The sequence below is a fragment of the Rhinolophus sinicus genome, chromosome 7 (assembly GCF_057876585.1).
Source record: "Rhinolophus sinicus isolate RSI-liver-muscle chromosome 7, RSI-T2T, whole genome shotgun sequence".
NCBI lineage: Eukaryota > Metazoa > Chordata > Mammalia > Chiroptera > Rhinolophidae > Rhinolophus > Rhinolophus sinicus.
The window spans coordinates 25,059,072-25,082,848 of record NC_142507.1 but is presented as its reverse complement, the minus strand read 5'-3'; the positions used below and the strand labels follow the sequence as shown (position 1 = coordinate 25,082,848).

The 23,777-nt window shown below is 34.7% G+C and overlaps 1 long non-coding RNA gene across 1 annotated transcript in view; it reads right to left on the bottom strand.

The window, feature by feature from the left end:
- Positions 1-23,777, bottom strand: part of LOC148757646 (uncharacterized) — a 219,937-nt gene that overhangs the window by 16,471 nt on the left and 179,689 nt on the right. The gene's annotated exons all lie outside the window — the stretch shown is intronic.

The window sequence follows — 23,777 nt, the reverse complement described above, 5'->3', positions numbered from 1 at the left end:
GATCCATTGATTAACTGTATACTCAACATCACCACCTGGTTGTTTTGCATTCAATATGTACATCATATTTTTCTTCTAAATAACCTCTTCCTTCTGAATCTCTTTTCTTTGTTACCCACCCACCCTGTAGTCCAAGCCAGATGGCTGTCATTTATGACTCTTGACCAGTTTTCAAATCTGGGTCTTGGGCTTGCCTCTTGTATAAAACAGTCCCACTCTATTGTAAATATCAGTTTGCTTGTCACCTGCTATGGTGGGAGATCTTACAGTACTTATGTCTGTATCCTCACTGCTTGACACAGTTATTCAAATATAATAGATCCTCAATAAGTTTATTGAATGAAAGGATTCAAGAGTCTTTAAATGCCTCTTCTATGAAATCTTCCCAGATGCTACCTCTAAGCAAAGATGGTAATTCTATTCTTTAGGCCATAACTTTATCTTTTAGAGGGAAAATAGAATTGACTAATGCCTGGTGAGATGCTCCAGCCCCATATGCATTAAGGCCAAGTGACAAAGTTGAATTGCATGTGGCCACAGTGTATTTTTCTTTGCACAGGCTACAGTAGTGCATAAGCCTCCCCTATCACATGAACAATTACCTGAACAAGGTTGGGAGCTTCACCTATACCACTGTCCTCTACTCTGGTTCATAAAATCCTTGAGGGCAGATACTATGTCTCTCTGCTTGATACACTCATTCTCTGTACTTCTGGTACCTTCTGGGAACATAAATATTTCTTAATCAACTGATTGAACAGAAACTACATAACCTCTTCACAATTTTCTAGTGTTGATATTCACATTTTTTGCTTCACTTTCTTGGCAACTTTAGGACATATAAAATAGAAGCAACATTTTAAATCATATCCAGCTGGAATAAAATATTTTACTTTTTTTTTTCACTTGATGTGGTATCTACTTAGGAAGAGTTTTACAGTGATTAAACCACTCCATTCCTATATTCTTTCTTTCAACAAATATTTGGTATACTTCTCAATAAATTCAAAGTTTCTCTGTGAGGTATTGAGAAGAATAAAATGATTTTAAATACAGTTCCTCTTCTAAAGGAATTTTGTCAAATCTCATTAACTTGATTCTTTTTACTTAGTATTATATTTTCAACATGGTATTTACAACATTTTTAAAAATTTAAAACTGCCTTCAGGTTAATCTCCTATAATAATTTAAAGAAATTATGTGAGTACTATAATAGTAACTGATTAATTAAGATCTAAAATACAAAAATAAATACTACAATGTGTCTAAATATTTTGTAACCTGTAAGCTGTATTTCCAAACATGATTTTAAGCAAAGTGAAACTTTAATAAGCCCACAGAGGCCGAATGTGTAGTGGTTTGCACACACTGCCCAAGATTATGGTGCTGAGGTGCAGTCGAGGCTCCGACACGCCAGCCACAGTCTCCCACAGGTTGCAGTCTCTTCATTGTGCAGTCTTCTCATTTATAAAAAGGGGATGATAGCAGACTTTATCCTATAGGCTATTTCTCTGCTTATTGTAGTTGTGAGAATTAAAAGAATTCATAGACGCAAAGTACTTAGAAGAGTGGTTGGACCTATGTCAAAGCTATATTATTATAATAAAAAAATAATATTTTCTGCTTCACACCAAAATACTCAGAGGAAGAATTCAATTACCAGACGTTTCTAAGTATCTATGTTTATGTTCACAGAGCTAAGATTTTTGGCTGTACAGCCAAATATTTAACTTTTGATCTGATGGAGCTAAAGCTCATATAGTTCTCAGAATGACTACTTCTAATATCAAGGTTAATTGGCATGCTAAATATGTGTGTCTTCCAGAGGAATAATGAAGGCTTATGCTGTCTCTGAATTATTTTTCAAATTCATGGGATGTTTTAGTCATCAAAAGTTCATAGAGCTTTAGAATTTAGGAAATGAAAGGGACCCCAGGGGTCACCTACTATAAACCTTATCATGACACATGTTATCTATAAGGAAAATAAAGTGATTTGTCAACTTACTTCATCAGGATCATTTAATTACTTAATGATATTTAACTATGACTAGAACCCAGGTGCACTTAGGACCCAGTGTCATTTGACACTATGTTGCTGACACCAAGTTTTCCCCTATATTTTGTTCCCATAGATCATAGAGCACAGGGAGAGATTAAGAGCATGGGTTTGGGAAACAGTTAGATTTGAGCTCAAGCCTCTACCCTGCTGGTGACCTAAAGAAAAGCATCTTAATGTCTCTGCTTCCTCTGCAAAAAAAGGGTGCCAATGGAAATACTATGAGTACTAAATTATATAATACATGACAACAACACAGTGCCTGGCACAGTATAGGCATTTGGTAAATGTTAAAGATTATTATTATTGTTATATATATTATCATTGTTATGAAAAAATTCATACACACAATGTTTGTTCCAGAAGTTCTTTTTCTTATTTGCCGAAAACCCTAAGAACGAGTTCTTGGGTCAAAGATTTCAGAGGTACGTTTGTGTGTGTTGTGTGTGTGTGTGTGTGTGTGTGAGAGAGAGAGAGAGAGAGAGAGAGAGAGAGAGAGAGAGAGAGAGAGACAGAGACAGAGAGAGAGACAGAGAGACAGAGAGAGAGACAGAGAGACAGAGAGAGAGACAGACAGAGACAGAGAGAGAGATATGGGGGGAGAGAGTATGTGTATGTTTCTATTATTTGACAAATCTAAGAAGTCCTGAAATCCTAAAATCTCTTTAAATTCTCCTCAGCTTACTTACAGTCTGCTGTGATATGGCCTACATACTAAATGCCAAACCTGACCCTTGAAATCCTCTGGCTGATAAGCTTGATTATGAAAGAAACATTTCTAAGGAATTAAGTTAATCACATATGGAATGTAACCAAACTTCAAATGTTTATGGTAGCAAAGAAGGGCCACAAGAAGACACATACCAAAGGAAAATCTGGTAAGTACATAAATTCATACAAAAAACACTTGGAAATTTGACCTGTATGCCAAAAGCCTGTATCAAAACATACAAACTTCACCACAATCTGAAATCTACGGCGGAAAGCTTATTCAATTGAGTGTATTTCAGAAAAATAAAACGAGTAGAATAGTCTATTAGTTCAAAAAGTCTAGATGAAATGCATTTAATGTACCTGTGAAAAACAATGTAAGGAATCTTTGGAAGGGTTTTTTATTTGTTTGTTTTGTTTAGACTTAGAACCTGACTTTCAGGAGTAAAATGATAGAGCTTTAATCCATAGGAAAAAAAACTCCCAAATTCATCACAGAAACTAGGATAATCCCTCATGAAGTCAGAAGCAAAAAAGGAAAGAAAGAAAAGGAAAAAATAACTTCCTCTACCATTAAAAATAACCACAACAGCAACCCCAATCTCTATTCTTTCTTTTCCTCAGGTCTGACATTCTGCAGATGACCGCCCTTATTTGTCCCTACATGTTTTCCAAAATATAAAAGTGAAATAGAGTCCCAAGGGCACTGTACTTGAAAGGTTATGAGAGTTAGAGAATTTTAACCATGCCTGCCAAATCAGCAGATGGCTTGTGATTATAATTATATGCATCAATAAAACGAATAATCTTTACAAAATTTGAATTTCTACTAAAGTAAGGGATTTAGTAAGCAGATGCAACAGAATGCATTTTCTTTAACCCTTTTGGTAGACACTGGTATCTTTCACATACACACAAAAAGATCAAGGGCTCTGTACATAATAGGTTGTATACTCTAATTTTTGCCCCCTTCCTACAGTAGTCATATTGTCAGCCTCAAACTTTTCTTGATTTCATTTTCTTCTTGAGCATATTTCGTCCTCACACCATTTTCACCCTTTAGAATAGAAATGTTAAGACTAATTCCATACCATTGTTTGATATTTAAAAGAAGAAAATTTTGAAAAGGTAAATACCTTCATTCTAATTCATACCAAATATACTATAGAAACAAAACAGCAAATAATGGGTGCATCTTTCTAGTTGATGGTATTCTTTTACAAATTAGGTTTTCAACAAAATTTTTCAGTTTTTGTTTTCTTATTCTCTTTAATCTATACCCCAAGAATGAAAGTACTGTTTATTCTCTCTAAATAATTAATCATTTCATTTTTATCTGGTTCTGCCTACTGTGACAAATAAAGATAACTAAATGTTGTCTCGTGCCTAACATACATATATGAAACATCTGAAAAAAAAAGATGAGACAAGGTCTACACACTGACCTTTAGTCATGTTTCTTTCATGAGGAAAAACTCAACATTTAGAAAATTAAATTAAACTAACGATGGTACTTTTAAATTTTGGAAAAGATGGATAAAATGTACCACAAAAATTTGCATACCTATTTTTTTTATTAAATCATAATGTAAATGTTTTTCATGGAATTACTAAATGTAACTCTTCAGTACAATAGTATATCAATTAACATATATTTTACTCTAACAAACCAACAAATATAATATTTAGGAATATTTAGAGAACATGTATTTTGTGCAGATATCTCTGGCATCTTCATATTTACATTGTATAAATCAAATAAATTAAAATGTTCTAATCTAAAAATCTAGTATGCTGTTGTAGTTACTTAACAGTATAAGTTACTAATAAGACTTTGAAGGCATTGGCATTTTTGTGGGCCAGTGCAATTTACCTGTGGATATAAGAAATATGAGATCAGAAATTCTTCTTAGCAACAAAATTCTTGCAAAGTTGCAACTTAAATGTATAGGTCAAATCATATCAGAACAAAATTCCTGCGATCAAAATCTGAAGAGTTAAGAAAGTAATAAATTCTTGCCCAAAAGCTTATAAATTTGATGCGACACTTGACAAAACAATATTCAAATACTTGTAAAGAAATTTGGGTATCTCTTAGAGTTCACTGGAATGAAATTTTGAAATATTCAGCAATAAACTAGGTTCAAGTTTCTTTAAATAGTGATAAAAGAAAATACTTTCCTTGAAGAGGGATTTTTTTTTAACAAATCTAAAGTATCAAATAAAAGAAATAATCTTAGCCAAACCGTGAAATAAATCCCAAAGGGGCAAAATTAAAATATTAATTTTTAAAAAAGGAATGAGGAGTAAATGAAATAATCTTAGTAGATAAAGACTTTTGCTATAATTAAATATTTAAATTATAGATAAACCATTTTGAAATTAAATGAAATTAAGTATTTTTGCTTATAGAAAATTTAAGTTGAAATGTCATGAAATTATGCATAATAGGTCAATTTGATCATATATACTTAATATACATTTAGTATTTTTAACTTGTTACCTTAGACTTGAAATTATCACTCAGCCATGTAAAATGGAATTTTCACCGTTCTTCAAGAAATCTCACAAAATTTAGGGCTCTGAAAGTAAAAACACGAGAAAGAATTCTGTACCGGTAGGGAGTATACAACATGGTATTGGCCACTTACTGTCTCAAACTCCAAGTGAAAGTTAAAAAACACTTTGAACACGTACGATACACCAGGGGCTTTAGGCACATTATCTTATTTAATTTTCACATAAATCATGAGGTAATATTTATCTATCCTGGTCCCCATCTAACAAACCAGGAAACCGAGGCCCAGAATAGTTAAATAACTTATCCAGGATCACAAATTTAGTAAATGGAAGGTTTCAAACATGTGAACTTGAGAAAGGAGTGTCATAGATTCTCTTGTCACTGTATGTCACTCATATGGCACTTATAATGACTGCCTTATTATCTAGAAAATATTTTATAGTTCTTAGATCATAATCTTTACGGGTGGAAATAAGGACCCTATAGTATGCACAGCACCTAGTGATATCCTTTGAAGCAAGTTGTTGTTTTAATAATATTTATTTGTCGAATAGGTGAATCTGAATAAAAATTCAGTAATAAAAAGTTCCCCTCTGTCAACAAAAATTAAGTTTCTCAAATTTCTTTAAAAAAGTTATACATCTGATAAAACCATTTTCTTAGCATATTTCCATAGTTAGTTTTTTTAAATCTCTCAAATTCAAGACCAATATTAGTGGAAACAAGTTCGCATAAACCAAAAAGTAATGATCTGTGCCCTCTAATCTTAATTACAACAGAGCCCTATTTTGTTTTCAACACTTACAATTCCATTTCTGTGAAAATAATTCCACTCAGTTTTATCAGTCTAACAGATTTCAGTCAAGTTTGCTCACCCTTTGCTGTAGTGCTGAGGACAGGGATAAAATATTTATAGCCATCCAAAAGGATTGTGTCTTTTCTGAACAATTTACTTCTATATTAACATGATGGACATTGGTAACTATAGAAAAATAAATTATAATACATGGTATTCAAATTTAAAATGTTCAGTATCAAAAGATAATCTAATATATGTGTAATGCCCGAAAGAGTGACTAGTTGTGTAACTGCCTTAAACTAAAACTGTTAGGCAGCAAGTGTAGCCATTTCAGGGAGCTTTCTTTCCCCATGATTTCTACCATATTAAAGCCATGATGATGAGATTATATATTAGAAAAATCTGAATTTAGTTAAATCAAAGTACATCTTCCTTATATATGTTTTATTTGCGATTAACAAGACACAACTATACCACATTCTTCACAAAATCTATTTCCTTCAAATTCTGGTTACTATAAAATAATATGTTTGTAATACATAATATATGTTATATACTATACACATACAGATTTAAACAAATTATATAAGTAAAATTAATGTTGGGAAAGGAATTGGAAGGCGCTAAGACTGAAAAAAGAATATGTGATCTCTGATCACCCAGATCATATTGTGAACTTCTATTATGAATTTCTCATGAATACTAATAGTAAGATTTATTCTGTATCATATTTCTGTATTCTTACATAAATAAAAATATTTCGGTGCAAGTAGTGTGAGTTAGCAGCTGGTTTCTACATAACATGGAGAATTTTAATTTGTGAACAGATGATTATGACATGCCATTCTAATATTAAATGACAGTGTTTTTAAAAATTGTATCCTGTCACTGATATTATGAATCCATCTATTTTAAAATACCACACTTATGTTAACAATACTTTTTAAATGTTTTCAATGAGATTGTCAGAGTTTATTAAACCGTTGACGATCCACTTAGCTGACAGTTCTCAGAATAAAGTATCTAATTTACCTGAATGTCTTGTAACAATATCATCCCCTCTTGAACTAAGCATCCTCTGAGTACACAAGTTTAAGGCAGGCAGACATTTCAGCAAGGAAAATAAGACTATCTGGCAACTTCCTGTTGCCATATTTCTCTAAAAGGATCCTGCAACCTTATACTTCAATACTGCAAATGCATTTTTCCAGAGACACAGTAAGCCAATGCTCAGTGTCAGATAGCTTTGATTTTTTTCCCCAAGTACAGCAAGCAAACAACCACTAATCCTATTCAATATTACAGATTCGCAGCAATGATTTTATTTGCAGATTCAAGAGAAATGAAATACATGAAGAAAAGAGAAGGCTTTATTTTCTTGTTTTGTTGTGTTGGATTGGTTGACTTTTAAAACACTGATCAAAGAAATGATTATCCCATATATGATATTTAATATATATTAGCAGATGGGACAATTTTATATTGAAGAATGAAGTTCATGCCCCAGGTTTCCATTTTCTTTTAAAAGCAGTAGGACTAACTAAAATCAAAGTTGTCACATGCATTTGAAAGTTTTTCAAACCTGAACACAAACGTGAACGGTAGTCATTTGTGAAAGCATCATTTCTCCAATAAATAGCCTCCCTTGAAATTCAAGTTCACTTGCATTTTGGAGTATACTTTACTTTTGAAATGTAAAAACTTTTTATGAAAAGACAAAACAAAACAACAATAACAACATAAGAGCATTGATCACTGAAGCAATATCTCCAGAAGTGATAGCAAAATCCCTTCATTCTGACCTACGTGTCGAGAAACGGACTTTCAGCTTCATGGTTAGGCTAAGATTTGTTCTACTTTCTCCCTAGGGCTTAATTGCCAGACTGACTTACCGGTGCCTCCTAGCCTTTGTTCTGCCTCTCACGCTGACATCAGGGAAGCAGTGATGTAGAATAAAGCAGGGGTGGGCTAGGTTAGTCCAGTGTTTGTGTCGTTGTGTGGTGTGCAGGGACACTCTGTGATACTCTAGTGAGCTGCTAAGCTTTTTTTGTAGGCTTTGTGTCATTTACTTAACGACCAATCTCATTAGCTGCCAGGGTACAATGGGCTGATGCATTTTCTATGTACATACTCTACACAGTGACCCTCAAGGTTGCCGAAGGTCTATTTAATCAGTCAAATGCTGAATATATTTGCAGTAAATCACTGAAAAAAAAAGAAAAGAAAAGAAAAGAAGAAGAAAGAAAAGAAAAGAAAATTTTAAAAAAAGGACTACTGAGGTATCTTATAGGCTTACTGTTTATGGGTGGTTATTCGCAGGTAATAAAATGCATGCATATTTAGCCAAAAGAAGGGTAGAGCAGGGCAGAGATGAATTATCTAGTTTGTACTGGTGACCTTAATTTTGTGAAACTTTCAGAATCAAAGGTATTTTTTCTTCGCAAGGAACCCAGATTTGAAATTTAATTTCTGTCTTAGTTTGATCATATTAGCAAAACAAAAAAGAATTTATTTCTTTAGCAGTTTCTCCTTACTCTGAAGTCACCCCCACTTCAGTCCTACCCCCTGTCCAAGCAGCCTCAGAACTGGCAAAGTTGCATTTATGCCTTCTTTCAGTTACAAGGTAAAAACCTTTTAACTCCTATGAAAAATGAAATGCTGAGAGCACTATGAATGACGACAGCTGTCCATAAGTATCAGGGAGAGTTCTATTGTCCAGCTTGTCCCTGGATAAAATGAATACTTTACAGCAGAGGCTGTTCAGCTTGGCTAAAGAGTATGGGGAGAAGGGGAGGAGGTCACTGGAGATTTCACACACTAATTTAATCTGGGAAAAGGACAGGCTCTACATCTCCCTTGAACAGACTGGCAGCAATCTGGGCCCCCACAGAACTATCTCCTTTTGCCTGTGCTCTATTTATTCCTTATCTCTGTTTACCAACCGCTAGGTCCCTTTCATTCACACCACGAGGCCGTTTTTCCTACTATCAGTCAGCAGCTGACACTGTGGAAGAGCCTCAAAGGGAAAAAAAAAAAAAAAAAAAGATCAAAACTAAACCAAAGCTGTATAAACAATGCAACAGTACAAGTAAATGCATAAACCCTGATTCTTAACCCAACCCAAAGGGTGCAAACACAACCTTTATAGTAAATCCAACAAACCCACCACAGTGAGCTATGGGCCACAGAGAAAGAAAAGTCAAAAACCATTCATGAAATCACCATCCAAAAAGAATTGCTAAAATATATCCTGGCTCCTGAAACAGGCTTGTTTTCAGAGATGTTCTTATCTCTATCATGGATAAATTAACTGACAACAGGAAACATTTACCTTGCCCAAAAAGGTGACCTATGCATTTCGAAGGGAAAGTTCACTCTCATTAAAATGTTGGGAGATAAAGAATTCACCAATACGACCCTAAGTTAAAGGGAATTTAACATTAACTTTTCTCATACCTTATCACGTTGATTAAATTTAAATAATACAAGAAACTGGGCATCAAATCTCCATTATTTTTATATGAAGATACTAAAAAGTCCTGTGCAACCAGCCAACTACATCTTTTTTCCATGCTTTGTCATAGTTAACATAGCAGAGGAGTTGGGAAAAGACTGCATACAACTTTCTATCTTTTGAAGTATTCTGCAAGGTGCGAATGAAAACAGAGACTGGAGCACCTAGTTTAGAGTGTAGAAAGAGGAGAAAACAAAACAAGTGTTATTTTTGAATCTTGCAACTTTTGAGTAAATATAAATTTTGAATCTAATATATTCTTTACTTATATTAATTTGAGTACTAAATAATTTGGAATATTTCAACAAATGGGAGAATGCTACTTAATATAAGTTCATTGATGTGATTCAGAATATATACATATATCAGAGAATATATGTATATATTATAAGCATAAATACACACACTGCTATCCATATATACATATACAAAATGAGAAAGTGCAATATTTCTAGTGGCTGCTTTCACCTAGGTTAAAAACTGACTCACTTTAAATTTTGCTGAGTCTTTTTTTTAACTATTGAAATGATTGGAAATGATTGGTTATTGTCATAAAAATCAACAGCATTATTGACTCAATCGCTAAGTCCTTTACCAAAGAGGACAAAATGTAGCTCATTATCTAGCATGATCAATTGGACCAGATTTCAGTTTGTGTTTTCACCTATATGCATTATGAGCAAGGAAGTTTTTACTACTTGGATCCTTTTTTTCCAAATGAATTAATGAATTAAATTTATCCTTTCACCAGCTGCTAGGCAGCAGATGGAACCATTTCTGAAGCCTTGTTGAATTCAATCCATAAAACTCATTTCCCAGGATTAGCAGTCCAAAGTTTCTTTTAATGTTTATATACCGCTTGGGATTTTGAATTTCATGATGCTAAACTTTCAATTTAACTATTCTTTTTGCATTTCATATCAAACAATTATGATCTTTTGGATTTCTATAGCAGACGTAGCATGTCACATAAGGACAAGAACTAATTTCAAGAACAATAAATTCATGCAAGTTACATTTTTTGATGTTTGTTCACGTTGGCCTACTACCATGGAAACTATTTGCATTGTGCTTTTATATTGTCAACCTAAATGATTACATACTTAATAGCTTATGATTTTTGTTTATTTACTCATAAATACTTTAAACCTGCAACCAGGAACATTCATTAACATTATGGAAGTTTAAAGTTTTGCAATTTAGTTGCAAGAGTAAGATTGTTACATATCTGCAAATAATTATTGTATATACAAAGTTAATTTCTCTAATAAGAAATTAATCCTGACCTTTAAAAATGGTAATAAAGCCAATTACACAGATTATGTAGATACGCACTTTGTAACAGTTAACATTTAAGAGTCTACTACCATGGACAGCTCCAAACATATCTATTTTTTTTCTACTTAATTTGCACTTATAAATGTCTAATTTAAGAAGAACCAGGAAACTTTAACTCTACTGGTTTGATGTTATAGCAGAATAGTAATGGCCACTCTTCAAAAAACAAAAGTGGGGGGCCTCCTTTAAACATAACTAAATGAGAATCTCATGAAAGTTCCAATGTACTTTGAAATGTTTTAAATACGACTACCTTATTCTCTCCAAGGGACAGTATATTCACATTTAAAATATGAAAGCTTTTAAGCTAAAATGATGCTGCTTCTATAACATAAATACAACTAAAAAAGAGTGAATCACTCTTATGTGCAACAGTGATTTCCGCTAATTTGGCACAAGAAATCTATATTAATCTAATATTGGAGTAAGCCAAGAAGGCCACATAATAATCACCACTGAGTAAATGAATATTTAGAAGAAGGAGAAAAAGAGATCACTGGTAATCTTAGATTACACACATAAAAGTAGGCTAATATGCAGATGTTATTTGCAAGGAAAAAGAAGTTAGGTAAAGTCTAACTTCAGTTTTATTTTAGACTATGAATCGGATTATTTCCTGAAACTTATTTTTTTTCCTAACATAGAGATAGTGTACACAGTTTTGTTCAAGGATCCTTCATCATTTTTTTCTTTTTACTTTACTGGATTTTGCAGTGCTAGTTATGGCATGAGATGAGAGTTGTTATAACTTTTTCTGACAATAAGCCACTTTCTTAAAAAATATCAATATTGGAGAAGTTATTTTACTTACTTTGCCTATTAGCTGCTTTGTTCTTTGAAACTGAGAAAGCTCACTACACCCATTTAGGAGACTACTTCTATTATTTCCACATGTATCAAAGCAAACATATTTAATAAATACCTTGTTAGAATGAAAGGAATATGAGACAAAGTACTTTTTATCGAGGTATTTGAACATTTTCTCTATCCTTTAGTAATATTTCATCGAATTCATCATTTTGCAAAATTTTGTTCAAAGTTAGTCTTTCTCATTCTACAACCTTTTCTAATATTACTCTTTTACTTTCTGAAGAGTCTTCTGACATCTGCATTTACCAAAAATGAACTGTATCATTTTTAAGGAGACTGATCTCATTCAATTCTCTAAATATTTAAAGACAAGATTATAAATACAATACTTATCAATTTAAATTTATTTGCAACTTCCCACAAACTCTTTTCCTATGTGAAGCCATGACCAGAATTTCAGCTTTTCAAAAATAATATATGAAACATCTTTTTGATATTGGTTACTGATTTATACAAATAACTGATATTGTGTTGGCAACCCCTCCACCCCAAAATATTTCTATTCTAGAGAGATGTCAGATTTGGGGTCTCAATGGTAATTTTTGCAATTCCAGAAATTATTTCCACTTTACTTTTTGCAAAGGAAAAAGTATACTGAGTTTCATCTCACAGCAAGTACTCTCTGCTGCAAATTTGCACATTTCAAAATGTATATGAACAAAGGCGTTACTGATGCAGTGTAAATGCAATTGCACCATGACATTTTATTCTGAAATCCTTCTCAGAACACATACAGTAACCTTTTTTTTTTCATAAGAGAAAGAGAGACAGAAATAGCATTTAAAGTAACGACCTAGTATACATCACAGCAAGAACCAAAAGCCAAAGTTCAAGACACACATCAGAAAAACCATCGACACACTTCTAAGCTTCAACCTCTAGTAATATATATTTTTCCAGAAACAAAACTAAATGTTATGACATAAGACATGAAAACTTACTAAAATTCAGAATGGCTTAAACATCAGTGAGAACCATATGTGGTTCAAAACTTTTAAACTTACTTTTTGTTTGTTTCCAAAACTTATATTTCTCTCCTCCCTTGTGTGCTGAACGGAAACACTAAAGCTGTTTCTTTGAAAGGTAGTTCCCATGATATGACAACCCGTGCCTTTGACTGCTTAGAGATAAGCACCTGCATTTGTGTCCCCTCTTTACGTCACACCTCCCTATTCAGACCTTCTCAATATGATTCACATTTGCACATCAACAGCCTCATGCGCATACACAGATTTTTTTTCGGCTCTGGGCCCAAAACTTTCACTTTAATTTTCATCACATGATTGCTGTGGCATATGTCCTTCCAAACCTCCCATATATCAGTCATCATGCAAATGAGATGGAATATCACTCCTCTGCAGCAGATGGCCAGGGATGATAACAATGGCTCAACAGAGGAGATTCAATGTCCCTGACTTTATCGCCACGGCAACAACAACCTAAAATATATGTAATGGAAGTGGTGCTTATTAATTTTGCAGGCTCAAGTGTTCTGATTTTGTGAGTGAATGGGCTGAGTTAAAAAGGGGGCTGTGTCCTCCTGCCTCTAGAAGACTATCTATAAAAGCCAGGGACCTGGAAATTATTTTCAGTGACTAAGAAGGCAACAGCCTAGCAATTATTTGAGTAATTAGGTGTAATTCCTCCCTGTAGGCCTTGTACCCTCCTGTGCTTGCTTCACAGAAGCTCACGAATTAGACAGGCACAGATACTGAAAAGAAAAGTGCCTCAAGATACAGCAGGAGAGCTTGCAGGAGCCCTGTCACTTGGCCTCCACCAGGCTTGGTAAACACAAGCCCCAAGCTATAAGTAAATAGAGGCCCCACTTCACAAACACACACCAATTAAAATGACAAAAGCAACCACACTTCTGGGTGGAGCTTAGGAAAGCTTTATTCTTGCACTAGACCCCATGCAAGTTGCACACAGAAGGGTCTCTTAGTTCAGAGTACCAAGCGCTCCGTTTCCATTACTAGCTGTCACGACTGGACACTAGCTCACACCTCTCTGCCAATTGTGCTGTTGTCACCAGGGAATTTTTTCATGTGGCTATTTCAGTGGATATTCAATATGCACTCCTAATAGTATTAAATAAATTAAATAATGGAAAAACAATTCTTCACAATTTGCAATAAGACCTTCTACATTTAAAGACATGACTACCAAACTGCCCAAACAAGTGGGAGCTTATGATACACATATGGATGAAAAACTGAGTGAAAAATCTTGTCTCCAAATATTTTCCTGGAAAGTATTTTTTAAACACCCTTTGCAATATTTTCATGCTAACGCATAAAAAAAATATTTTTTTTCTTATTTATAGGGTTGAACCGCATATTAACATTTTTAAAAGTTTGAGTCTACTTATTTTGCATTATTTTTAAGAAAAACCACCATGGCAGTCTTATAAGAGCAAACTAGACTCTGTGGAGAGAGAGAGAGAGAGAGAGAGAGAGAGAGAGAGAGAGAGAGAGAGAGAGAGAGAGAGAACTTACTGCTTTAGAAGAGGATAGTTGTTTATAAAAAAGAATTAAAACCTTCCCACACCCTTTCAGCATTCAACAAAGCCCATACACACTGTGCTAGGCTCTGCACAGAATGAGGAATGTGAGGTAAGATATCTTTGTATTCTCTTCCAGCAGGACCTAAATAAATTATTGGAGACCCTTTCCTCCTATTGTTCTTTTACAGTGTTTACTTTTATGAGAAGCACCTCACCTCCCACCCCCATTCCTCACCCCTGCCCACTGTTTCTGACTGGCCTCAGCCTTTCCTCCAAGGAAGTGGCAGCACATGCACAGAGATAGGATCCCTCTAGCCTGTTAGGCTAGTGTTCTCCAAGTCTATGTTAATCAAAACAAAGTAGTCTGCTACTTGCTAAAATTAAGTACAATATTATATGCTTTACAACCTAACTTTAAAAATAGTTTCATTTTCCACCATGAAGGGATGTGTACATTTACTTTCCTTTCTAACATGTGGGCTATCAATTCATCATTTGGTATTGTAAATAATATAATTGCATAGTGTAAAACTTCATTGTGCTATTTAAAGGTAATACTCTAATGAAAGAGAAATTAGGAGCCGGGAATGTCCAGTCTGAAAATACCCACACTGGGAGTTATAATACTTAAACTCCACTCTGTGAATGAATCCCTTTACAGAGCCATCAACTGGACCAATACAAGATGCAAATGAATCCACATAAGAAGCAAATGTTGTTGCCACAAGAACAATGTATTAACAATATGGATTTCTAACTGACAGACCAGTCACCTGATCAATTTCAGTGACTTTAATAGATATTAACACCGAAATAAACCTAATATTGGACATTTTAAAATAATAGCTTTATTGAAATATAAATGACATACCAAATTATCTACCCATTTAAAGTACACAATTCAATGACTTTTACTATACTATAGAGTTGTGCAACCATTGCCATGATTTTAGAACATTTTCATCACCCCATTCAAAAATACCACAACTATTGGCAGTCACAACCTATTCACCCACCCCCATTCCTCTCCTCCCTGGCCAACTCCTTCCTTTAGGCCCACGCAACCACTAACCTACTTTCAGTGTCTATGAATTTGCCTATTTTGGACATGTCATAATAACCCTACAACATCTTATCCTTTGTTACTGGTTTCTTTCACTTAGAGTAATATTTTCAAGTTTCATCCATGTTGTAGCATGTATCAGTAACTTTCTCTTTATTATTGAATGATATTTCATTGTTTGGATATACCACATTTTATTTATTCACTCACCAGCTGATGGACATCCATAAATTATGCTGCTATAAATATTAATATACAAGTTTTGTGTGGATTTATGTTTTTATTTCTTTTGCGTATATACCTAGGAGAGGAATTGCTGGGTCGTTTGGTAACCTTATGTTTAACTGTTTGAGGAACTTCCAGATTGTTTTCCAAAACAGCTACACCATTTTACATTCCCATTAGCAATGTATGTGTCCTATTTTCTCCACATTTTCACCAACGCTTGTGATTGTCTGTTTTTTTTTTTTTTCATTATGGCCATTGTAGGGCATGTGAAGTTGTATCTTGTGGTATTGATTTGCATTTTCCTAATGACTAATGATACTGAGCATTTTTTCATGTGCTTATTGGTTATTTGTATATCTTTTTTTGGAGAACTGTCTGTTCACATCTTTTACCCATTTTAAATTGGATCATTTGTTTTTCTATTATTGAGTTGTAAGAATTATTTACATATGTGTCCTTAGATACAAGTCCCTTATCAGCTATAAAATTTATAAAAATTTTCTCCCATTGTATGGGTTATCTTTTTACTTTCTTGATTTTCTCCTTTAAAATACACGTTTTTAATTATGAAAAAGTCCAATTTATCTATATCAGTTCTTTGACTGCTTGTGCTTTGCTGTCATATCTAAGAAACTATTGCTAAATTCAAGGTCGCAAAGATTACACCTGTGTTTTCTTCTAAGAGCTTTATAGTTTTAGCCCTTACATTTAGGTCAACCCATTTTGACCTAACTTCTGTACATGGTGTAAAGTAGGGGTCCAGCTGAATTCTTTTGCACGTGGCTATCCAGTTGTTCAGCATCTTAGTTGAAAAAAAAATATTCTTTCCCTGTGAATTGCCTTCGCATTCTTGCACAAAAGCAGTTTACCACAGAAGTAGGGATTTATTTATTTCTGGACTCCCAGTTCTTCATTAATTGCTATGTCTGTCTTCATGCCAGTGCCACATTATCTTGATCACTATAGCTTAGGAATTGTAAATTCCAAAATCCACTAAGTTTTGAAATTGTAAAAATGTGAATCCTCTTTGTTCTTTTTCAAGATTGTTTTGGCTATTCTGAGTCCATTGAATTTCCATATAAAATTTAGGATTAACTATTCAATTCCTGCAAAGACGCCAGCTGGGATTTTGATAGGAAATGTTTTGAATCTGTAGATCATTTTGGTTAGTATTGCCATCTTAACAATATTGAAATTTCTAATCCATGAACATCTTTTAATTTATGTAGGCCTTTAATTTCTTTCAGTGGTATTTCATAGTGTTCAAAGTTTTATGCTTCTCTTGTTACATTTATTTCTAAGTATTTTATTCCTTTGATGCCATTGTAAGTAAAATGGTTTTCTTACTTTCATGTTTTGTTTGTTCATTGCTACTGTATAGAAATATAATTGATTTCTGTACATTTGTTTTGTAAACTGAAACCTTACTGAATTTATTAGCTCTGTTTTTTAGTGGCTCATATTTTCTACATAGAAATCTATATACAATATCATGTCATCTGCAAATGGAAATAGTTCTATTAGTTCCTTTCAATCTGGAGGACTTTTATTTTATTTTCTTGTCTAATTATCCTGGCCAGAACCTCCAGTATGGATTAGAAGTGGTGAGAGCAGACATCATTGTTTTGTTCCCAATCTTAGAGGGAAAAAAGTCAGTCTTTCACCACACTAAACATGATGTTAGCTAATTTGGGAATTTTGAAAACTCAGTTTAAAAGCATTTTAAATTTAAACGCTAATTGCTACCTGGCATAGTAAACTGCCCTACATTGGTATAACCCCTAGGGAGACCAAAAAGAAATCCTCTACTCTCTAAAATGTTATAAGTACCTGTTGTGGAATTTGTCATAGTGCTGGTCACATTTCCTCCCTAGCTGCCTCCTTCCCTAAAATCTGCTAAAGTGTGATTAGAATCCTTTGACATGGGAATTCATTCTCTCCAGATTGGCTTGCCTGGGTGGCTCAGCGCATTCTTAAGGAAGTCAGCAACAGCCTGTTAGAGCTAAGTAGCAAAGTTTTCTTTGAAATCTTGCAGGTTTTGGTAGTAAAGGTCAGCTGGATCCCAAACTTAGTCACACTGTAGAGGCCAAACTATAGGCTTGACTTCTAGGTCTTCTATCTTTCATGCCAACATTTATGAACATGCTCTGACAGGGTCAGATGTGAGCAGTGCACCTAGATTCTACTAGCTGCCTGGGATTAAATGAAAGGACAATTCATAAGTATATTGTCCATCCAGTTCACACTGCCCATTTTTTATCTCTTCATATGGACTCTGGGTATTTCCTATAACTATTTACAAAGGTAGAATATTTATAGCCAATAAAATAAAGCAAAATGGAATCAGATTTTAGGAAAATTATAGAATCATATGACTGTTTGATAATGAACGAAAGAAGAGACCCCCCCAATGCAGCAACATGTTAGCTCAAATGATTTCTATAATGATGATATTATCAACAGTAATTGTAGCTAACACTTGTCTTGCTATTTATCTTATGACAAACATTGTTCTAAGTACTTTTTTGTGGATTAATTTGGAAGTTGAGACACTAAAATATCAATAAATTTTCCAAGTACTGCTAGTAAGGTTGCTGGACTAAGATTCATACTCAGATCGTCTGTCTCCAGGCTCACACTCTTAACCACAATGCAATACTGCCAATTTCACTCATACCTCCGCATCATATCAGATCAGTGAAAACCACCATGGGTCTGATAAAGAAATTCTCCAGAGAATTTTTTTTTTCCTTTTTTCTTTGGCATTTTTACAAGACATTGACACCAATGAAAACATTTTCTAATGTTGCATCTTCTAAACTTTCATAGAACTGTTATCATTCAGGAAACTGAAAATTTTTCATGTAAAATTGATTGATGGAATCAGTAAGAAATTTTAAAGCTCTTTCTTTTATCAGGTCCTTCTTTTCATCAGGAGCCAGAGGAACACTAAAATATAGTTTAAAATATAATGAAGGGTAAAATATTTGCTGAGAAACATGGTACATATCTATATATCTATTTCTGTACTTGTATATATATCTTTATCTATACCTATGCCTATATCTATGGTTGTATCTATATTTATCTCTATATCTATTATGTCTATAACTTTATATTTGCAATATGGCCTTGATATTAGATAGATAGTTTTGCTTCATCACCAGGCAACTGAATTGCATACGGTCCATACATTTGGTGGCCAGCTCACTCATATTCTATCTTGTTCACACTCACCAAGTGATATGCAACACCACTCACCTGTGTAAAATCTGTGTTGAGATCCCTTTACATAATTTACATGTGTGGTGAAATGGTGGCTTTGGATAGGGGACTTAGGTGATCTGAAAGGTCACCATGGTAATGTGCTCATCTGCTTCATCCCTCAACATTCTTGCTGGTTCTGGATCACACTCCCATAGCTGAAAGTCCAGCACTTTGTATATGCTGGGGTATGTAAAGTCATTCTAGCTGCATAGGTCCTTAATTTCTCATTTCTCTGTATACTCCTTTTATGCACACACACACACACACACACACACACACACACACACGAGTGCAGAACAGCTATCCTATTTAGATAGATTTGTACTTAATCTTAATTCAAGCTGCTATAACAAAATATCAGAGACTGGGTGGCTTGAACAGCAGACATTTATTTCTTACAGTCTAGAGGCTGGGAAGTCCAAGATCAAGGTGATTCAGTTCCTGGTGAGAACTCTCTTCCTGGCTTGCAGATAGCTGTTTTCTCACTGTGTTTTCACATAGTAGAGAGAAAGAAAACTTTGGTCTCTTTCTCTTCTTATAAGGACACTAATCCCATCTTGGGTGGGGGGTGGGGGGGAGGGCTCACCTTCATGAACTCATCTAAATTTAATTACCTCCCAAAGACCTCACTTCCAAAAACCATCACATGAGGGGTTAAGCTTCAACATATTTGGGGAAGGACACAAACATTCAGTCCATAACAACTAGTTTATTTCCCTCATCACAGAAAGGCAAATCAGACTTATTATGATTCCACTTAGGAAAAAACCCATATTTTCTAGACTGGTAATTTGACTTCCAGGTTTCCTTCTCGCTGTGATTTAACACTGTAGACCACAATGTCTCAAACAAAGGATTCTCTGTGGTTTCTACAATTAGTTTTGTAAATGTATTTGAAAGAAGTGTCTTCATGACTGAACAGTTAGCATTTAAAACAAAAAAAAAAGCAAATACAGAGCAAGGGAGGAAGGATGGATTTAGAATGGCCCAAGCAAAGCAGACAGCCTGTTGGCTAACACTGAATATCCTGGGATTGGAGGTGAGGCTGACATGGTGCTCTGGATGCTCAGCTGCTGCCACTGACTTTTAAAGAGGTGAGAAAAAACATCTAAATAAATCATTTGCAAAGACCTTTAAAATGTTGAACACGTTTTCAGAGCTCACACTATATTTTTCTTACACTTTGCTGAACAGACATCATGAACAGAGGCTATTCTGGAGCTAATCCTAGGAAATGAGGCAAGGATGACAACTATTATGTGATGTGGGGCTGTCTCAGATTTGGTGGGTCTCCTGTCATTCAGTATTCATCTCCAGTCTACAGCACAGAGCTGAAAGCCTCTCAACAGCGTGGAAATGCAGTTTGGTTAAGGAGCTTACTCAGCCATTTCACTGGTCTAGGATTCAAGGCCCTTTTTTATTCTCATTTTGGGTTAATTCCCCAAATATAAGCTTTCTCAATCTTAGCAGGAAGTCCAGGTTTTGAAGGTCTAGTCCTATTGAGTCACTGCCTAGTCATCTTGCTGATTAGTGTCCAAGCTTCCGATTTGCTCCATATAATATGTCCACCCACAGCCACTTTCAGGATCCCCAGGCTCCAACAAGTTCTCTACCATTCCCACAGCTCCCCAGAGCCTTTTATGAACTCCTTCAATTGTATTTCCAAAGCCTTGTTCCAAGCTCTCATCATCCATTATCTGATCTCCTAACATATCCTAGTACCCAGTATCTCTGACAGTCCCAGGGAAATGTGCCCCTTTTCAAGACTTCCTTCCCCTGTCTCCATCATTATTTTTCTATAACGCATCCTTATGACCTTGCTTTCTTCCTGGACAAACAACCAGACCATGTCTCCCACCCTCCTTTGAAGTTAGGTGGGGCTGTGTGCCAAGGCAGTGAAGCAGCATGATGTGTTTGTCACTTACAATCCCCCCGTATAAACCCCCAAAATCATCTCTTCTTCCAACTGCGCACATGAACGCAAAAGCTGTTATTTGAGGATGGCAGAGCCCTGGTCAGTCTGAGTCCTGAATGACTGAATAGACCAAAGCCCCTAACCTCTCTTACAAACCAAGAACTTTTAAAATTATTTACATGATCAAAAATTAAGCTATTCATGTGTTGTGTCATTGTATTTTTTGTGTGGATTTCTTACGTAGCTAATGTTAGCCTAATAAATACACCTCCTGCCTAAAACTCTCTTTTATATATAGCAGTAAGTCCAAACTTCTTAGTGATACTTGGGCTTTCTCAATTTTATCTCAGCCTACCTATTCAGCTACCTTACCTGATACTTTTTACACACAGACTGTATAGTTAGCTTCTCACCATTTATTGAAGGTGTCACACTCATTCTTATCTAAGAATAAGTTTAATCTCTAGACTTTATTTAAAAGAGGCATCAAATGTGACTGTCTCACAGAACACCCCTCTTAAAAGGGGCCAAAACTTTTCTTACTGCTGTACTCAGGCTATTATATGGGTTGTAGCTTTTCCCCAGACACCCAAGTCTATGGAGCCAAATTGAAGCTTCAGTGCTTCTGTGAAGGGCTTCTTCTGCCTTCTTGGCCTTCAGTTGCCCCATTTGGAGTGTCACAATTAACAGTTTAGATTTCATGCTGTTTTTCCATTTTCCACACACATCTAGATTGGGGAATTAATAGGTGATAAGCACATTACAGTTTGGACAGACTGGATTCGTCTATCATATACCAAGAGGAAATGAGGTTGCTTCCTCTTCTTATCTAAATCATCTCCTAGGTAGATATATAGATGACTCAAAATATTTTGAGTTTTGCAGAAAAAAAGTTAAGTAATCCCCGAATGTTAAGACAGATTCATAAACAACTAACATTGGAAGAAGACTTTGCAGTTACCTAAGGCAAGTACTTACCCAGACCTGAGTTTCACAAAACATCTTTGACAAGGATACACTTAAGTGACAACTGAGGGAATCAGTTCAATCTCTGCAGAGCTGTCAGAGCCAAATGTTGTTCCTCGTATTGACTACCATATATGTTAACTTAGTGTTAACATTTTGCTACGTATATTTAATCCTTCTGATTTCTGATAACAGCATATACATTTTTATAAGTGAAATCTACCAGAATTCCTTTAGTTATTTTACATTCTTGAAAATAATGACAATTTCCTGTTGAATTTATGTCCAATATTTTGGGGTGGGGTTGTCCTATTTCTTAAACATTAAGAAACAACATATTAAGAAAATTGGTAGTCATGTGGAGTTTATAAACAGTAAGTCTCCACAATGTCCTCATAAATGGAGAAGGAAACGTTCATTAAGATGATTGCTCCAATCAAGTCAATAATGTTAAAAGTTCAAAATTTCAAAAGCCACTGATCCAAAATGAACAAATTAAATGACAATACTTGTTGAACTTCCAAAGAAAAATTATTTTTAAATTTTTAAAAATTTTAGAGCAGTTTTAGGTATTGTATAAGGAAATATTGGCCAAAGAGATTAACCTCTTAACCATCATGTTGAGTCTGAAAAAATTGGGGCCCAGCTCAGTCAGTAAATCAATATATAAAACTAGACCAGTTTTTATGCCTTTGTTTTTAATTCTATAATTGAGAAGAGTAGAAGCAAATAAATGGAAAGGGTAAAATGTTGATGAGACCAAGAAAACAAGGTGTTTGTTCTCAAGGATTGTTAAAGAAATTTCTAGGTTTTCAGACGAAAATAAAGCTAGATGCAGCCTAACTTTTTCTTCTTCTTTTCACACATTTATTATTGAAAGGGACTTTAAGAAGAATAGTAGGGTAATATAAGCATTATAAAAGCATAAACAAAAAAAGAAAATGAGTACAAGGTAACAGCTGCGAATTAAGTAAAACAGGGCAATGGGATAAAGAATGTGTGTGTGGGGGGGTAAGATTTATAATGGAAGGCAGCACTGAGAACATGATGTTTTAGTTTAGATGCAAGTGACTACAAAAAGTCAGCTGCTGGTGGGAGATGGAAAGGTAGAGAACTCAAAGCGAAAAAAGAGGCAAGTGCAAAAGCCATAAGAAGACAATGACTCTGGTATGTCTGAAAGAAAATAGGGAGGTCCTGTGGTGGAGCAGAGATAACAAAGAAGAGAATAGGAAATAATGTCAAATGATTCAGGGCTTAAGCTGTGGCTAGGTGTTTAGATTAATTGTATGTACGATGGAAAGTTACTGGTTGTCTCCAACTAGGAGACAAAAATCGACCTATATTTTTAGAATATCACTCTAGATCTTGTATGGAGAATAAATTGAAGAGACACAGAAGGCAAGCAAAAAGACAAAGTATGTACTATGCAAATAGTCCAGGCAGTTATAAGGTAGCTTATGTTCTGGAAGGGGAGCAGTGGAGATCGAGAAATATGGTCAGATTCAGAAAACATTTTGGAGATAGAATCCACAGAATTTGTTGGAAGTGAGATAAGAATTACTTCTTATTTTGGGGCCAGAGCAACTGTATAGAAGGCAGTATATTTAGTGATAAAGATAAACTGGAAAGAAGTTTTTGTAGGGGTAAGGAAATAAAGAGTTGTCTTTTGGCCATGTCTAAATTAAGATGCCTATTGGGAATAATTCTGGATTTCAGTGAAAGTTCCAGTTTAGAAGATATAAATTTGGGTGTCATAGCCATGCAGATAGTATTTAAAGTCAAAGGGACTAGATAAGAATACATAGGAAGAGTATAGCTATGGGAAAGAGTAGAAATCCAGGGACTACACTATGGAACAAGATAACACTTAGAGACAAGCACAAGAGGAGAAGTTAGTAGGGGAGACTGAGCATGTGATATCACAGATGTCAAGGGGAGAGAGCTTATTAAGAAGGAGCATGTGGTCAACTATATCAAATACTGGCAATTAGTCAAATAAGTAGAGGACAGGGAAAGGACCATTG